Source organism: Pristiophorus japonicus, chromosome 18, assembly GCF_044704955.1.
Source record: "Pristiophorus japonicus isolate sPriJap1 chromosome 18, sPriJap1.hap1, whole genome shotgun sequence".
In the NCBI taxonomy this organism is placed as follows: domain Eukaryota; kingdom Metazoa; phylum Chordata; class Chondrichthyes; family Pristiophoridae; genus Pristiophorus; species Pristiophorus japonicus.
In genome coordinates, this window is record NC_091994.1 from 35635143 (window position 1) to 35653654 (window position 18512).

Below are 18512 nucleotides of genomic sequence, written 5' to 3' on the forward strand. Positions count from 1 at the left end.
AGCCTCAGACCGAGGAGGAAGAGGTACATGGGGTGCACACATTCACCACAAAGTGTCCCCCAATAATACTGAATGTTGAACTAAATGGACTCCCGGTGTCAATGGAGCTGGACACGGGCACGAGTCAGTCCATCATGGGTAAAAAGACTTTCGAAAGATTGTGGTACAGCAAGGCCTCAAGGCCAGTCTTAACTCCAGTTCATACAAAACGAAGAACTTACACAAAAGAACTGATTCCCGTAATTGGCAGTGCTACCGTAAAGGTCTCCTATGATGGAGTGGTGCACAAGCTACCACTCTGGGTGGTACCGGGCGATGGTCCCACGCTGCTTGTTCGGAGCTGGCTGGGAAAGATACACTGGAACTGGGACGACGTCCGAGCGCTATCGCCCGCTGATGACACTTCGTGTGCCCAGGTCTTAAACAAGTTCCCTTCGCTGGTCGAACCAGGCATTGGGAAATTCCAAGGAGCAAAAGTGCAGACCCACCTAATTCCGGGGGTGCAATCCATCCATCACAAGGTGAGAGCAGTACCATACATGATGAGAGAAAGGGTAGAGATTGAGCTAGACCGGCTGCAACGAGAGGGCATCATTTCACTGATCGAGTTCAACGAATGGGCCAGTCCTATTGTCTCAGTCCTCAAGGGAGACGGCATCGTCAGAATCTGTGGCGATTACAAAGTAACTATCAATGGTTTCTCCCTGCAGGACCAATACCCACTACCAAAGGCCGACGACCTCTTTGCATTGCAGACGGGAGGAAAGATGTTCATGAAGCTGGATTTGACTTCAGCCTACATGACGCAGGAGTTAGATGTAGTCCTTACTACTAGGGGGATCAAGGGGTATGGCGAGAAAGCAGGAATGGGGCTCTGAAGTTGCATGTTCAGCCATGAACTCATTGAATGGCGGTGCAGGCTCGAAGGGCCGAATGGCCTACTCCTGCACCTATTTTCTATGTTTCTATGTTTCTATGAACTGGAGGAATCATCGAAGGTCCTCACCTGCATCAACGCGCACAAAGGTCTTTTCATTTATAACAGGTGCCCGTTTGGAATTCGATCAGCAGCGGCGATATTCCAGAGGAACATGGAAAGCTTACTGAAGTCAGTCCCACGCACGGTGGTCTTCCAGGACGACATCTTGGTTACAGGTCGGGACACAGTCAAGCATCTACAGAACCTGGAGGAGGTTCTTAGTCGACTCAACCGCGTGGGGCTCAGGTTAAAACACTTGAAGTGCGTTTTCCTGGCACCTGATGTGGAGTTCTTGGGGAGGAGGATCGCGGTGGACGGCATCAGGCCCACTGATTCAAAGCTGGAGGCAATCGAGAATGCACACAGGCCACAGAATGTGACGGAGCTGTGGTCGTTTCTAGGACTCCTGAACTACTTTGGTAACTTCTTACCGGATCTTAGCACACTGTTAGAACCACTGCACATCTTACTTCATAAAGGGGATGAATGGGCATGGGGCAAAAGCCAAGAAAATGCCTTTGTAAAAGCTAGAAAATGGTTATGCTCAAACAAATTGCTTGTGTTGTATGATCCATGTAAGCGTTTGGTACTAGCATGTGATGCGTCGTCATATGGCGTCGGGTGTGTATTGTAACAAGCTAATGATTTTGGGAGACTGCAATCGGTTGCTTATGCATCCAGGAGTCTGTCTAAGGCTGAGAGAGCTTACAGCATGATTGAAAAAGAAGTGTTAGCATGTGTCTATGGGGTAAAGAAAGTGCACCAATATCTGTTTGGGATAAAATTCGAATTGGAAACTGACCATAAGCCACTCATATCCCTGTTTTCCAAGAATAAAGGGATAAATACCAATGCATCGGCCCGCATCCAGAGATGAGTGCTCACATTGTCTGCATACAACTACGCCATCCGCCACAGGCCAGGTACAGAAAACTGCACCGATGCTCTCAGTAGGCTGCCATTGTCCACCACGGGGGTGGAAATGGCGCAGCCCGCAGATTTAGCATGGTTATGGAAGCATTTGAGAGTGAGCAATCACCCGTCACTGTCCGGCAGATCAAAACCTGGATTGAGCCAGGACCCCTTATTGTCCCTAGTCAAAAACTGTGTTTCAAGGGAGCTGGTCCAATGTCCCAGTGGAAATGCAGGAAGAGATAAAGCCGTTCCAGCAGCGCAAAGATGAAATGTCTATACAGGCAGACTGCCTTCTGTGGGGCAATCGAGTAGTTGTTCCCAAGAAGGGCAGAGACACCTTCATCAGTGATCTCCACAGTACCCACCCAGGCATTGTAATGATGAAAGCGATAGCCAGATCCCACGTGTGGTGGCCCGGTATCGATGCGGACATAGAGTCCTGCGTGCACAGATGTAATACATGCTCGCAGTTAAGGAATGTACCCAGGGAGGCGCCGCTAAGCTTATGGTCTTGGCCCTCCAAACCGTGGTCTAGGGTGCATGTCGACTATGCAGGCCTATTCTTGGTTAAAATGTTCCTTGTGGTTGTAGATACATACTCCAAGTGGATTGAATGTGATTTAATGTCGGCTAACACGTCCGTTGCCACTACTGAAAGCATGCGAGCCATGTTTGCCACACACTGCCTACCGCTGTCCTGGTGAGCAACAACAGGCCATGTTTTACCAGTGCTGAGTTCAAAGAATTCATGACCCGCAACGGAATCAAACATGTCACATCTGCCCCGTTTGAACCAGCGTCCAATGGTCAGGCAGAGAGAGCAGTGCAAACCATCAAGCAGGACTTGAAAAGGGTAACGGAAGGCTCACTGCAGACTCGTCTATCCCGAGTCCTGCTTAGCTACCGCAAGAGACCCCACTCGCTCACTGGGATCCCACCTGCTGAACTGCTCATGAAAAGAGCACTTAAGACAAGACTCTCACTACTATAAATTCACACGAGGCACATTCTGCAGACAAGGTCACTCTGTGACCTGAACCTTTATTCACAGGACCAAGAAGTGATGACCCTGCGTGTGACCTCCCTTTATATACCTGGATGACCAGGTGAGGAGTGTCTCCCACAAGTTCACCCCCTGTGGTCAAGGTGTGCATTTCTTAGGTGTATACAGTATGCAGTGTTGTTATGAAGGTTACAGTTACATGACAAGAACGACAGTGCCGCGGTGACTTTGACCTCGATGACAGTGCAGCACTGATGGTGCTGGCAGGCTGCAGATCTGCCCTTATCAGATGGCATACCTCAGTGATAACCTCTTTGTGGAAGCGCAGTCTCCAAAGGCAGGTGGTGTCGGGCAAGTTGAGGTAAGAATGCTTCTCCCTGTACTTGCGGGGGGTGTAATGTCTGGTCCTCCTCATCAGTCTGGCACGTCTTACATTGGGCACATAATGCAGTGGAGCGTTCCTTTGCCGATCTCGAGTCTGCTGCATGTAATTGGTCACCAAGAGAGGGTGAGAAAGGACAGGCCCCATTCCAGTAGCTCTCTGTTTTCCACCGATTGGTCACAAACCAGGAATGTCCCGACGAAGACACCTATTCAATTCCAATCGGTCACAATATGGTCAAGATGTTCACATCAACTCCAACGACCTCCAGAGTACATCCGAACTCCCCCGAGGTTGAAGCACAGCAGCCTTTTGAAGATGCGACATGTGATGTACAACATGGCATTCATAACGCTGTGATTAGTTCTGGTTAGTTCTACTTTTTCTGGACGGTTTTTTGGGCGAGCGATATTGTAGCCGGTATGTGTGCAAGGTGGTGAAATTGACGCTGGTCGATCTCATGGCCACTAGTTTCGGTAAATATGCTGTTAATAACAAAAAAACGTGGGCGGGCGATATTATTGAATCTCGGCATTAAATCAGTGCGTAAATTAACGCTGGGCGATATGGGCGTTGATGTCGCCCGTGTTAATGATGCCGCCTGAAAAAAGTGGGCGGGCGGTAATATTTTTTCCCGGTGTTAAGCTCGGCGATAAGTTTCCTAAAAATGCCCGTCAATTTCCATTTTGTGCCAAAATGGGCGATATATGGCGTTATACGTATTTCACCGGTAAAATGGCCGTTGTGGGCGTTAAGCATGCAAAAAATGTGGAGGTTCTAACCCATTGTCTTTTTGCTCCCTAATTGGCCTCACCCTTTGACTACCCTTTTACTATTTATATATTTCTAAACTACTTTTGGGCTTCCTTTTTTTTAGCCACCAATCCATTCTCATGCTCACTCTTGTCCCCTCTTATTCACTTTTTTTCGATTTTCTCTATACTTTCAATATTCAGCATCTGTGCATGCGTGAAATATTGTACATGTGCAGAAGAGATAAGGCACAATGTATTGTGGGGAAAATTTATTGGTCCCCGAGGTCCTGCTTTGAAACTGTGTCTCATTTACTCTGATTCTGATTGTCACTTTATGTGTTGCGCCTGCTCTTCCTCTCCTGTCTAAATGGTAATAATCATGGGCTAAAATGTAAATAATGAGTTTGTGCTGAGGAATTAGTTTGGATATAATAGTACTTTGTGAACCATTTTGCCTCAATACCTAATGGATGTGCATCAAAGGTGATGGGGGTGTTGTGGTGTACCTGCACCTTGCTATTGAATCACACGAGGCATGTATTGCAGACACAGTCACTGCGTGACCATCCTTTATTCACAGGACCAGGAAGTGATGACCCTGCGTGGGGCCTCCCTTTAAATACCTGAGTGCCCAGGTGAGGAGTGTCTCCCACAAGTTCACTTCCTGTGGTCAAGGTGTGCATTACCAGGACATATATACAGTGTACAGTGTGATTGCATGAAGGTTAAAGTTGTATGAAGGTTGCATACATGACAGGTGTCACTCCCGGGAGTGGGAGTGATCGATGAGGCACTCCCTGCTGCTGAATTTACAAACGGGAATTCTGACCTCTTGCGCACCCCCATTTTAATCGCTCCACCATTGGTGGCCGTGCTTTCAGCTGCCTAGGCTTTAAACTCTGGAGTTCCCTGCCTAAACCACTTTGGCTGAATGGCGGCAGATTAGGAAAAGGGGAGGTGCAACGAGACCTGGGTGTCATGGTTCATCAGTCACTGAAAGTGGGCATGCAGGTACAGCAGGCGGTAAAAAAGGCAAATGGTATATTGGCCTTCATAGCTAGGGGATTTGAGTATAGGAGCAGGGAGGTCTTACTACAGTTGTACAGGGCCTTAGTGAGGCCTCACCTTGAATATTGTGTTCAGTTTTGGTCTCCAATTCTGAGGAAGGACGTTCTTGCTATTGAGCGAGTGCAGCGAAGGTTCACCAGACTGATTCCAGGGATGGCTGGACTGTCATGAGGAGAGACTGGATCAACTGGGCCTTTATTCACTGGAGTTTAGAAGGATGAGAGGGGATCTCATGGAAACGTATAAGATTCTGACGGGACTGGACAGGTTAGATGCGGGAAGAATGTTGAGGAAGTCCAGAACCAGGGGACATAGTCTTAGGATAAGGGACTGAGATGAGGAGAAATTTCTTCACTCAGAGAGTTGTTAACCTGTGGAATTCCCTGCTGCAGAGAGTTGTTGATGCCAGTTCATTGGATATATTTAAGAGGGAGTTAGATATGGCCCTTACGGCTAAGGGGATCAAGGGGTATGGAGAAAAAGCAGGAAAGGGATACTGAGGAAATGATCAGCCATGATCTTGTTGAATGGCAGTGCAGGCTCAAAGGGCCAAATGGCCTTCTCCTGCACCTATTTTCTATGTTTCTATGTTTCTATGTCTCCCTACCTTTCTCTCCTCCTTTAAGATGCTCTTTAAAACCTTTCGCCATCAGTCCTAATATCTACTTATGTGACTCAATGTCAAATTTTGTTTGATAACGCTCCTGTGAAGTGCCTTGGAATGTTTTATTACGTTAAAGACGTAATATAAATGCAAGTTGTCGTTGTTGGGAAACTCCGATGGGACTATTCAGAGACACAGAACCTGTGGGAGGTTACGGGATGGATAAAGGACGGTACAGTAAATTGTATATTTGTGTATTGAATAGCCTCAAAGCCATCAGCAACATTACAGCAGAGTACCTGAAGTGAAACACTTTCAATCCGCTCCTTGCAAAGAAACCCTACAGATGAAGAAAAGTTTTTTTTTGGTTTCACTTGCTGCTTTCTGGTTATTTTGGAAGATTTGCCCCTTTTTTTGTCCACCTGCTCTGATGGTGCCAGCTGAACAGAGCACCCAGCTGCAAATTCTGACCCTCCTGCACACACTGCCCATCTCATACATTCTTCCCATCCTGTGCACCATGCCCAACCTGCAAATAGTTACAGCTACAAGACTGGTGAAATGAGCAGACTCATGGCAGATGAAATTTAACAAAGAGAAGTGTGAATTGATATATTTTGGTTGGAAAAATTTACTACATTTACATATACAAATCTTTAAAGGCGACAGGACAGTTGAGAAGGCTATTAAATAAGCATATGCGATCCTTGGCTTTATTATTTCAAATTCAGTTGGAGGGTGAGAAAGTTGGATCTCTAACCAGTGTCCTCAGCTTAAATAAAGGAACTACAAAGGTATGAAGGCAGAGTTGGCTAAGGTGGACTGGGAAAATAGATTACAGAGTGGGATGGTTGATGAGCAATGGAAGACATTTAAGGAGATATTTCATAACTCTCAACAAAAATATATCCGAATGAGAAGGAAAGACTGTAAGGGAAGGGATAACCATCCATGGCTAACTAAGGAAATAAGGGATGGTATCAAATTGAAAACAAGGGTATACAATGTGGCCAAGACGAGTGGGAGGCCAGAGGATTAGGAAACTTTTAAAAGCCAGCAAAGAACGACTAAAAAAATATTATAGAGAGGGAAGATAGGTTATGAAAGTAAACTAGCACAAAATATAAAAACAGATAGGAGAAGTTTCCACAGGTACATAAAAAGGAAAAGAGTGGCTAAAGTAAATGTTGGTCCCTGAGAGGATGAGACTGGGGGATTAATAATGGGGAACAGGGAAATGGCAGAGATTTTCAACAAATATTTTGTATCGGTCTTCACAGTAGAAGACACTAAAAAATTCTCAATAGAGAATAATCAAGGGACTATAGGGAGGGAGGAACTTAATACAATCACTATCACTAAAGAAGTAGTACTCGGTAAAATAATGGATTAAAAGCGAACAAGTCCCCTGGACCTGATGGCTTGCATCCTTGGGTCCTTAAGGAAGTGGCTGCAGAGATAGTGCATGCATTCGTTGCAATCTACCAAAATTCCCTGGATTCTGGGGAGGTCCCAGCAGATTGGAAAACTGCAAATGTAACTCTCCTGTTTAAAAAAGGAGGCAGACAGAAAGCAGGAAACTATAGACCGGCTAGCCTAATGCCTGTTTTGGGGAAAAGGCTGGAGTCCATTATTAATGAAGCAGTAGCAGGTCATTTGGAAAAGCATAATTCAATCATGGTTTTATGAAAGGAAAATCATGTTTGACAAATTTGCTGGAGTTCTTCGAGGATGTAACGAGTAGGGCGGATAAGGGGGAGCAAGTTGGTATGGTGTATTTGGATTTCCAGAAGGCATTCGATAAGGTGCCACATAAAAGATTACTGCACAAGATAAAAGTTCACAGGGTTGGGGGTAATATGTTAGCATGGATAGAAGATTGACTAACTAACAGAAAACAGAGTCGGAAAAAATGGGTAATTTTCTGGTTGGCAAACTAACTAGTGGGGTACCGCAGGGATCGGTGCTGGGGCCTCACCTATTTACAATCTATATTAATGACTTGGATGAAGGGACTGAGTGTAATGTAACCAAGTTTGCTGATGACAGAAAGATGGGTGGGAAAGCAAGTTGTGAGGAGGACACAAAAAATCTGCAAAGGGATATAAACAGGCTAAGTGAGTGGGCAAAAATTTGGCAGATGGAGCATAATGTAGGAAAATGTGAGGTTATCCATTTTGGCAGAAAAAATAGAAAAGCAGATTATAATTCAAATGGAGAAAAATTGCAAAGTGCTGCAGTACAGAGGGACCTGGCGGTCCTTGTTCATGAAACACAAAAAGTTAGCATGCAGGTACAACAAGTAATTGTAAAGTCCTTACACAATACCACAAATCCACACGAGGCACATTCTATGGACAGGGTCACTCCATGACCTGAACCTTTATTCACAGGACCAAGAAGTGACGACTCTGCGTGGGACCTCCCTTTATATACCTGGATGACCAGGTGAGGAGTGTCTCCCACAAGTTCACCCCCTGTGGTCAAGGTGTGCATTTCTTACATATATACAGTATTGTAATGTTGTTACATAAAGGTTACAAACATGACATCACCTCCCCCTCAACATCTTATTGGGATCATAGGTTAAGTCTCTCAGGTGGTCTGCGCTCTCTCGTGGAGCGCCGCAGTTGGGGTTCTGGTTGTTGAGCCTTGGTATGCGTGTCTGTCACCTGTGGTGATTCTGGCCTGTCCGGGCTGACCGCAGGGACTGTGCATGCTGCTGAATGTTCTTGTTGCTCGTTCACTGGCGGTGGTGTGAATACCATCTCATGATCTTCCTCAGGTTCCTCAGTGTCCATGCTGAACCTTTTTTTGATTTGGTCCAGATGCTTGCGGCATATCTGCCCATTGTTAAGTTTAACCACTATGACCCTATTCCCCTCTTTGTCTATTACAGTACCCTCAAGCCATTTGGGCTCCAAAGCGTGATTGAGAACAAATACGGGTCATCAATTTCTATACATCTCCCCCTTGAATTTTGGTCATGGTACTCGTTTTGGGACTGGCGCTTGCCCTCAACAATGTCGGACAGGACTGGATGAGTGAGGGACAGCCGAGTTTTGAGTGTTCGTTTCATGAGTAGCTCCGCGGGCGGGACCCCGTGAGCGAGTGCGGTCGGGAAGTATAGGCCAGCAGGAGGCGCGATAGGCGGCATTGAAGGGAGGGTCCTTGAATCCGGAGCATGCCTTGCTTGATGATTTGGACCGCACGTTCCGCCTGGCCATTGGAGGCCGGCTTGAACAGTGCTGCCCTGACATGGTTAATGCCATTACCCGGCATAAACTCCCGGAATTCGTAGCTTGTGAAACATGGGCCATTATCGCTAACAAGGATGTCCGGCAAGCCGTGGGTCGCAAAGACCGCGCGCAGACTCTCCACGGTGGTGGATGTCGTGCACAAATTCAAAATGATGCACTCGATCCATTTCAAGTACACATCAACCACAATGAGAAACATTTTTCCCATGAACGGGCCCACGTAGTCTATGTGAATACGTGACCCTGGCCTGGTGGGCCAGGGTCACGGGCTGAGCGGGATCTCCCTGGGGGCATTACCCAGCTGGGCACACGTTGTGCACCTGTGAACACAGTGTTCCAGGTCTGAATCAATTCCCGGCCACCACACATGTGACCGGGCAATGGCCTTCATCAGCTCGCTGTGGAGTTCCCTGATGAATGCTTCCCTGCCTCTCTGGGGCATGACAACCCGGCTGCCCCATAGTAGGCAGTTGGCTTGGATGGAGAGCTCATCCATCCGTCAGTGAAACGGTCTGACCTCCTCGGGGCATGCTGTTGGTCCAGATTTTGATCTGGCGGGCTGTGATGAGGGAGCCTGCGCTGTCAAAGGCATCGACAGCCATGACCATCTCAGCGCTTTGCTCCGCTGCTCCCTCGGTGGTGGCCAGTGGAAACCTGCTGAGCGCGTCAGCGCAGTTTTCGGTGCCGGGCCGGTGCCGGATGGTGTAGTCATACGCAGCGAGCGTGAGAGCCCATCGCTGTATGCGAGCTGACGCATTGGCATTGATGGCCTTGCTGTCTGACAGCAGAGATGTTAATGGCTTGTGGTCCGTTTCTAATTCGAACCTCCTGCCAAAAAGGTATTGGTGCATCTTTTTCACCCCATAGACACATGCGAGTGCTTCCTTCTCAACCATCCCATATCCCCGTTCAGTTTGAGAGAGCGACCTGGAGGCATAAGCCACAGGTTGTAGTTGGCCCTCAGCGTTACCCTGCTGCAACACGCACCCAACCCCATAGGACGATGCATCACATGTCAGAACCAATTTCTTACAGGGGTTGTACAAGGTCAGCAACTTGTTTGAACAAAGTAGGTTCCACGCCCGATTGAAAGCCTGTTCCTGACAGCCCCCCCAAAACTAATCACAACCCTTATGCAGGAGCACATGTAGCGGCTCCAACAATGTGCTTAAGTTTGGCAGAAAGTTCCCGAAATAGTTCAAGAGTCCCAGAAATGAACGCAACTCCGATGTGTTGCAGGGCCTGGGTGCTCGTCGAATCGCCTCCGTTTTGGATTCGGTGGGTCGAATCCCGTCTGCAGCAACCCTCCTGCCCAGAAACTCGACCTCGGGAGCCAAAAACACACACTTGAACTTCTTGAGTCGCAGGCCTACCCGGTCCAGTCGGCGTAGCACCTCCTCCAGGTTGTGGAGGTATTCCTCGGTGTCACGACTGGTGATGAGGATGTCGTCCTGAAATACGATTGTTCCAGGAATGGATTTAAGCAGGCTTTCCATGTTTCTTTGAAAAATCGCAGCCGCTGATCGAATGCCAAACGGACACCTGTTGTAAACAAACAGTCCCTTGTGCGTGGTGATGGTGGTCAGTAGTTTAGATTCGTCGGCCAGTTCTTGGGTCATGTAGGCTGAAGTGAGGTCCAACTCGGTGAACAGCTTGCCGCCTGCCAGCATGGCAAAAAGGTCCTCCGCTCTCGGGAGTGGGTATTGGTCTTGTAGGAACACCCGATTGATAGTGGCCTTGTAGTCGCCACAGATCCTGACCGAGCCATCCGCTTTTAGGACAGGAACGATGGGGCTCGCCCAGTCGTTGAATTCAACGGACGAGATGATGCCCTCTCTCAGCAACCAGTCCAACTCGCTCTCAATTTCCTCCCGCAGCACATATGGCACAACTCTAGCTTTGTGGTGCACTGGTCTGGCGTCCGGAGTGATGCGTATCACTACTTTGGTACCTTTGAACGTCCCGACGCCAGGTTGAATTAGTGACTCAAATTTCTGTAGGACTGTGAGCATGAACTTCGCTCCACAGATGACATGGCGTGCACATCCCCCTATTTCCAGTTCATCTCAGCTAACCAGCTCCTCCCCAACAGTGCGGGACCATTGTCCGGGACAATCCAGAGTGGCAGCCGGTTCACCGATCCATTGTGCGTGACCGCCAACATTGCACTGCCTAGCACTGGAAAGATTTCTTTGGTGTACGTCCGTAATTGCGTCTCAATGCGTTCTAGTTTGGGTCTGCTGGCTTTGAGTGGCCACAGCTTTTCGAATTGTTGAACACTCATGAGTGACTGGCTGGCCCCCGTGTCCAGCTCCATGCGTACAGGGATGCCGTTTAATAGGACTTTCATCATCATAGGTGGCGTTTTGGTATATGAGCTGTGAATGTTTGCCACATGAACCCGCTGAACTTCAGCATCCATTGATTTGTCCCAAGCGTCATCCTGCCTCGCAGACCCCTCATCTGATTCATCCACCTCATATATTAGCCTGGTTACAGGCTTTCTGCACGTTCTGGCTAAATGGCCACTGAGGTTACAATTTCTGCAGACGAACTGTTGAAACCTGCAAGTCCTGGCAGCATGTCTGCCCCCACACCTCCAGCATGAACTGAGATTACCATTGTTGTGGACAAAAGAGCTGTTACAAGGCATTCCTCGCTGATTGTCCCTTTGACTGCTCTTGAGCACCCTGTTAGTGGGTGTCAATGGCCCCATCCACTGGGGAGGCATAAATGTTGGTTCAGCCTGCCATTGTCTCTATTGGAGACTTACTCTGGTCTATTGCTGCCTGGGGTGTGTCGAACTGCCCTTGCCTGCCTGCAGAGCTCTGTGTCGCGTTTATGATATTGACTCCCTGATCCATCGTCACGTTGGAGGAAGAATTGCGCACGGATATTATCTTGGTTTCCTCCTCCCCCACCATAAAAGTCTGACCCATCAATGCCACCGCTTCCAAGGTCAAGTCCTTGGTCTCAATTAGCTTTCTGAAAATCCCAGCATGACCGATGCCCTCAATAAAGAAATCCCTCAGCATCTCCCCACTGCAGGCGTCTGTGAACTTAGAGGCTGGCCAAGCGCCGGAGGTCCGCAACGAAATCCAGTATGCTCCGTCCTTCACGACGACGGTGGGTATAGAATCTGTGTCGGGCCATGTGTACGCTGCTCGCCGGTTTGAGGTGCTCACCGATTAGTCTGCTGAGCTCTTCAAAGGTTTTGTCCGCCGGCTTCTCAGGTGCTAGCAGGTCTTTCATGAGCGCGTAAGTCTTGGGCCCACAGCTGGTCAGTAGATGAGTCCTTCGCTTGTCGGCCGCTGCGTTTCCCAGCCAGTCCTTCGTGACAAAACTCTGCTGGAGCCTCTCAATGAAATCGTCCCAGCCCTCACCAACACAGTACCATTCATCTGTGCTGCCGGTGGCCATTTTCGTGGGTCGTTGATTCCCGTTTCTCGTCGCCAATGTAAACAATACCACAAATCCACATGAGGCCACTCCATGACCTGAACCTTTATTCACAGAACCAAGAAGTGATGACCCTACGTGGGACCTCCCTTTATATACCTGGATGACCAGGTGAGGAGTGTCTCCCACAAGTTCACCCCCTGTGGTCAAGGTGTGAATTTGTTACGTATATACAGTATTGCCGTGTTATTACATAAAGGTTACATACATGACAGTAATCAGGAATGCAAATGAAATGTTGGCCTTTATTGCAAGGGGGATGGAGTATAACAGCAGAGAAGTCCTGCTACAACTGTTCAGGGTATTTGTGAGACCATACCTAGAGTACTGCATGCAGTTTTGGTCTCCGTATTTAAGGAAGGATATACTTGCATTGGAGGCTATTCAGAGAAGGTTTACTAGGTTGATTCCGGGGATGAGGGGTTGACTTATGAAGATAGGCTGAGTAGGTTGGGTCTATACTCATTGGAGTTCAGAAGAATGAGAGGTGATCTTATCGAAACATATAAGATAATGAGGGGGCTGGACAAGATGGATGCAGAAAGGATATTTCCACTCATAGGGGAAACTAAAACTAGGGGGCATAATCTCAGAATAAGGGGCCGCCCATTTAAAACTGAGATGAGGAAGAATTTCTTCTCTCAGAGGGTTGTAAATCTATGGAATTCACTGCCCCAGAGAGCTGTGGAAGCTGGGACATTGAATATATTTAAGGCGGAGAAAGACAGATTTTTGAGCGCTAAGGGAATGAAGGGTTATGGGGAGCGGGCAGGGAAGTGGAGCTGAGTCCATGATCAGATCAGCCATGATCTTATTAAATGGCAGAACAGGCTCGAGGGGTCAAATGGCCTACACCTGCTCCTATTTCTTGTGTTAATAGAGGCATAGAGTACAAAAGCAAGGAGGTTATGCTAAATGTTTATAAGACTGTTTAGGCCTCCGCTGGAGTATTGTGTTAAATTGTGGGCAGCACACTTTAGAATGGAAGTCAAGGCCTTGGTGAGACTGCAGAAGAGATTTACTAGAATGGTACCAGGGATGAGGGACTTCAGTTAAATGGAGAGACTAGAGAAGCTGGGGTTGTTCTCCATAGAGCAGAGAAGGTTAAGGGGAGTTTTGATAGAGGTGTTCAAAATCATGAACAATTTTGATCGAGTAAATAAGGAAACATTTGTGGTATATTCGCCACGACATCACAACACACAGATTTTACAAGATTGCTCTTAACACAGGGACTTCTGATCACTTCCAATGGACCTATTTTTTCAACAGCTCATTCAGTGGATGTAAATCTGTAGCCAAATTTGGTAGGAACTTCCCATAATAGTTCAAAAGACCCAAAAGTGATCCAAGTTCAGTGACATTCTTGGGAGTGGGTGCATTTCTAATTGCATCCAACTTTCCCTTGGTTGGATTTAAACCATCTTTGTCTACTCTGTGCTCTAAGTACTCCACTGAGTTTTGAAATAACTGACATTTGTGAGCAGTCACTTGTACTCTGTGCTTCTCTAGCCGTTTGAGCACTTCATTCAATATGTTATTATGCATTTGCCTGTTTGGTGCTGAAATGAGTATGTCATCTAAATAACATACTACCCCTTCAATGCCTTGCAAAATCTGATTCATCACCCCTTGGAATATGGTGGGGGCAGAAGACACTACAAATGGTAACCTATTAAACTGATATAGGCCTAGATGAGTATTTATAGTCAAGCATGACTTGGACTCCTCATCTAGTTCAAGTTGTAAGTAAGCATTTGTGAGATCTAACTTTGAGAAGATCTGACCACCTGTCAGTGTTGTGAACAAATCTTCTACATTTGGCAATGTATTGGGGAGATTACCCTCTAGAACTTGGTAATCACCACACAACCTTACCTTACCATCTGACTTAGGTACAACAACAATAGATGTAACCCAATTACATAGATCTATATTAGAGATAATGTTCTCAGTCTCTAGTCTTTTGAGTTCTTGCTCAACTCTCTCCTTGACTGCATATGGTACAGGACGTGGCTTGCAGTAAACTGGTCTAGTGTCCTTCTGTACCCTGACACTCGCCTTGAAGCCTTGGATCGGATTGCCTGTTTCACAGAACACCTTCGGATACTTCTTGATAACATCATCCTTCGATGCAGATCTAGTTTCAACACGAAAAATCTCATTCCAATCCAGCTTCAGTGATCCCAACCAATTTCTACCTGGTCAGACAGGCTTGCCTCCTGCCACCACTAAGAGAGGCAAGCTCTGAAATTGATCCTTGTCTTTCACCGGTACGATGATATGACCTATCACAGGAATTTGCTCTCCTGAGTAGCCTTGCAGCTCCATCTTGGATTTCTCCAGTGGGAAATTAAGCAATTTGTTGAGATATAGCGATTCCGGTACTACACTCACAGATGCACCAGTGTCAATTTCCATGAGTATCTTGGTTCCTACAACATCGACTTGGATGACGATACTTCGCAAATTGCCGTGAGATACCTTTGTACTCCTGATGACGTGTATTTCCAAAACCTTGTCCTGTTGTTTTTCTTCCATGCTATGTAATCTCTGGGGATTTCTACTTATAGCCTTGAAAGTTGGCTAACTCTACAGTCGACATGCTTTTGCAAGATGCCCAGTTTTCCTGCAGAAGAAACACTCTGCCTTCACATATGGACAACTTTGAGCCATGTGTTGTCCCAGGCACCGATAGCATGACTTCAATTTGCTGAGGCCTTGGGGCCCAACTGCCTTTTTCTTTTAACCTGCAGGCGATTCACCTCGGTTGTCTGATGACTGGAAATAGCACAAAATTCTCAGGAGTATTGGTCAGCCATATCCATTGACATAGCTGTCTGACAAGTGAAATCAAAAGTCAAGTAAGGGTTTGTCAACAACTTTTTTCTGATTGCTTCATTTTCCATCTCAGAAACAAAGCGGTGACACAGTGCTCGGTTCTGAAAGTTTCTGAAATGACAGTGAATGGATAGCTTTTTTAATGCTACAATGTACTCACTGATATTCTCGTCAGGTAATTGATTTTGTGGTCCAAAATGATAACTTTCAGCACTTTCCAGGGGCTCAGGACTGTAGTGTTGTTCTAACTTGCTTAGAATCTCTGTAAGTGATGTGTCCTTTGGCTTGATGGGAACAAGCAAATTTTTCTGGGTTTCATATACCTCGGTGCCTGCTTCAGTCAGGAAAATAGCCTGTTTTCTTTCTAAAACCATCCAATTACTGTCATCATTGGGGACTTCGATGATACTATTTATGGTGAAAAACATTTCTAGCTGCTCCACATATGCTCCGAAAGTCTCACGGTCGGGTTGAAACACACCCAAGTGCCCTATTATTCCCATAGGCGCAGCCATCTGGACCCTTCAGTTCAGCCAAGTGTGCTTGTAATTTACCTTGGATTTTTTGCTATTCTACAACACAAAGGACCTCTCTAGTCTCTCTGTTATTTGGCTGGAATCATCCACCAACAAAAATTTCAGCTCAGGAATCCGCTCCTACATCGCCAATGTGGTATATTCTCTATGACATCACAACACACAGACTTTGCAAGATTGCTCTTAACACAGGAACTGGTCAGGTGACCTGTCACCTGATGTCTTTATTGTATTTGCAGCAATAGCTGTAGTCCACTAGCTGGAGCAGTAGTCCACTAGATGGAGCTATATATTACAACACTGTTTCCAGTGGCAGAAAGGTCAGTAGTCAGAGACACAGATTTAAGGTGATTGGCAAAAGAACCAGAGGTGACATGAGGAAATTTTTTTACACAGCAAGTTGTTGTGATCTGGAATGCAGTGCCTGAAAGGGTGGTGGAGGCAGATTCAATTGTAACATTCAAAGAAAATTGGATAAATACCTGAAGGGAAACAAATTACAGAGCTATGGGGAAAGAGCGGGGGAATGAGACCAATTGGATAGCTCTACCAAAGAGCCGGCACAGGCACAGTGAGCTGAATGGCTTCTTTCTGAGCTGTATCATTCTTTGATTCTATGATTAAGAACATAAGAAATAGGAACAGGCGTCGTCCATTTGGCACCTCAAGCTGCTCAGCCATTTAATAAGATCATGGTTGATCTGATCATGGACTCAGCTCTACTTCCCTGCCCGCTCCCCATAACCCTTTATTCCCTTATCGCTCAAAAATCTGTCTATCTCCGCCATAGTCAATGACCCAGCCTCCACAGCTCTCTGGGGCAGAGAATTCCATAGATTTACAACCCTCTGAGAGAAGAAATTCCTCCTCATCTCAGTTTTAATGGGCGGGCCCTTATTCTAAGATTATGTCCCCTAGTTTTAGTTTCCCCTATGAGAGGAAATATCCTCTCTGCATCCACCTTGTCGAGGCCCCTCATTATCTTATAGGTTTCGATAAGATCCCCTCTCATTCTTCTGAACTCCAATGTGTATAGGCTGAACTTACTCAACCTGTCTTCCTAAGTCAATCCCCTCATCTCCAGAATCAACCTAGTGAACCTTCTCTGAGTTAATGCAGAAGTTATGATAACTTCATCAGTCAAAATATGCATAAGAATTTGACACCCATCACTAGCAGCATGAACAGATGTCCAAGACACACGCTGTCCATATAAAATGTAGAAGATTGGCAACTAATTGGTTAATATAATGTATGTGGGCTCATTCAATTGCTCAGTGTAGAAATATCATCATCATAGACGGTCCTTCTAACGAGGCTGACTTGCTTCCACGAGTTCAAGGTGTTTTGATGAAGGATCTGATGTTCCAGTCCTGAACTCCAATTGAGAGGGTGGAAGATGCCTGTACGTGAAGTTTTTAACGTGTGGTGACCGTTGCACACCAGACACCACACGGGCTCGACAGAGCTACAGAGCTAGATCTTGATCCAGTGGCAAGGATTAACAAAGACGACTGGAGACCTGCTCTGCTGCACAGACCTAGTGCGCACACATATCGCAGTGTGGGCTGGCCCGTGCTGCCCCTGGGCCCTCAGCTCTTCTGGGCCCCGTTCCCTCATCTGTCGCACCTTCGCCACGATCTCTCACCGCTCCTCCTCCATAAACATTCACCGCATCTCGCCACAAACACTCGTCACTCATCCGCCCCGACCTTCCCACTTCTCTCTACCTGGGCTCTGTCGATGTTCCTGCCCACGCGCCAAAACGACGACCAGGGTTTTGATGATGTCACCCAGTCATCCATCTCAAAACCGTGGCATACTTGGAGCAGCTCGTGCTGGAGGTTGAAGTGATACGCCACTCCAGCTCTTATACTTCCTGACCTGCGGAGCTGTTCTCTCACAGGTCGGGGGGCCACTCAGTGACTAGCTGAGCCACACAGATCAGGTAAGTCCCAGGTTGTACAACTGGCTAAAAATCCCCTCAGTGCCTTTCAGTTCTACGTGGAGGGGATTCCTGGAGCGGCTGCTCGTGCACACTCTCCACGTTGCCATCCTCGTCTGCCATCCAGACATGCCATCTTGCTGTCCGGAGGAGGCGGGGGTCCCCATTGGAGTGTTCTCTACTCGGGAGTCCTCCCTCTATTTATTGGGGACTTGACCTGGAGGGTGTTGCACGGAGCAGTCCCGTGCAATAAGTTTTTAAGTCAGCTCACGGACTCCCAGGCCACCTGCAATTTCTGCGGTCTGGAGGAGTCTGTGTTCCATGTATATGTCGACTGTGTGAGGTTGTAGCCCTTATTCCATTATTTGAAGGGGCTGCTCCTCAAATTCTGGTTGCACTTCAGTCCCACACTCCTGATCTTTGGGCACCCTGTGCGGAGGGGAGCGGGCAGGTCGGAAGGCCTCCTCGTCGGACTGCTCCTGGGCATGGTTAGGGTGGCCATCAACCGGTCCAGGCAGCGGGCGGTCGAGGAGGTCGTTCAGCCCGACTGCCTGCCTCTCTTCCGCAGTTACATCCGAGCCAGGGTGTCTCTGGAGATGGAGCACGCGGTGTCCACCGGTACGCTTGCGGCCTTCTGCAAGAGGTGGGCGCCAGAGGGACTGGAGTGCATCATCACCCCCGGCAACCAAATTTTAATTTGAACCACGTAACATCTAAAATTTTATTTGTTTATTTGTCGGTTTAGTGCCCCTTTAATAAGGGGGC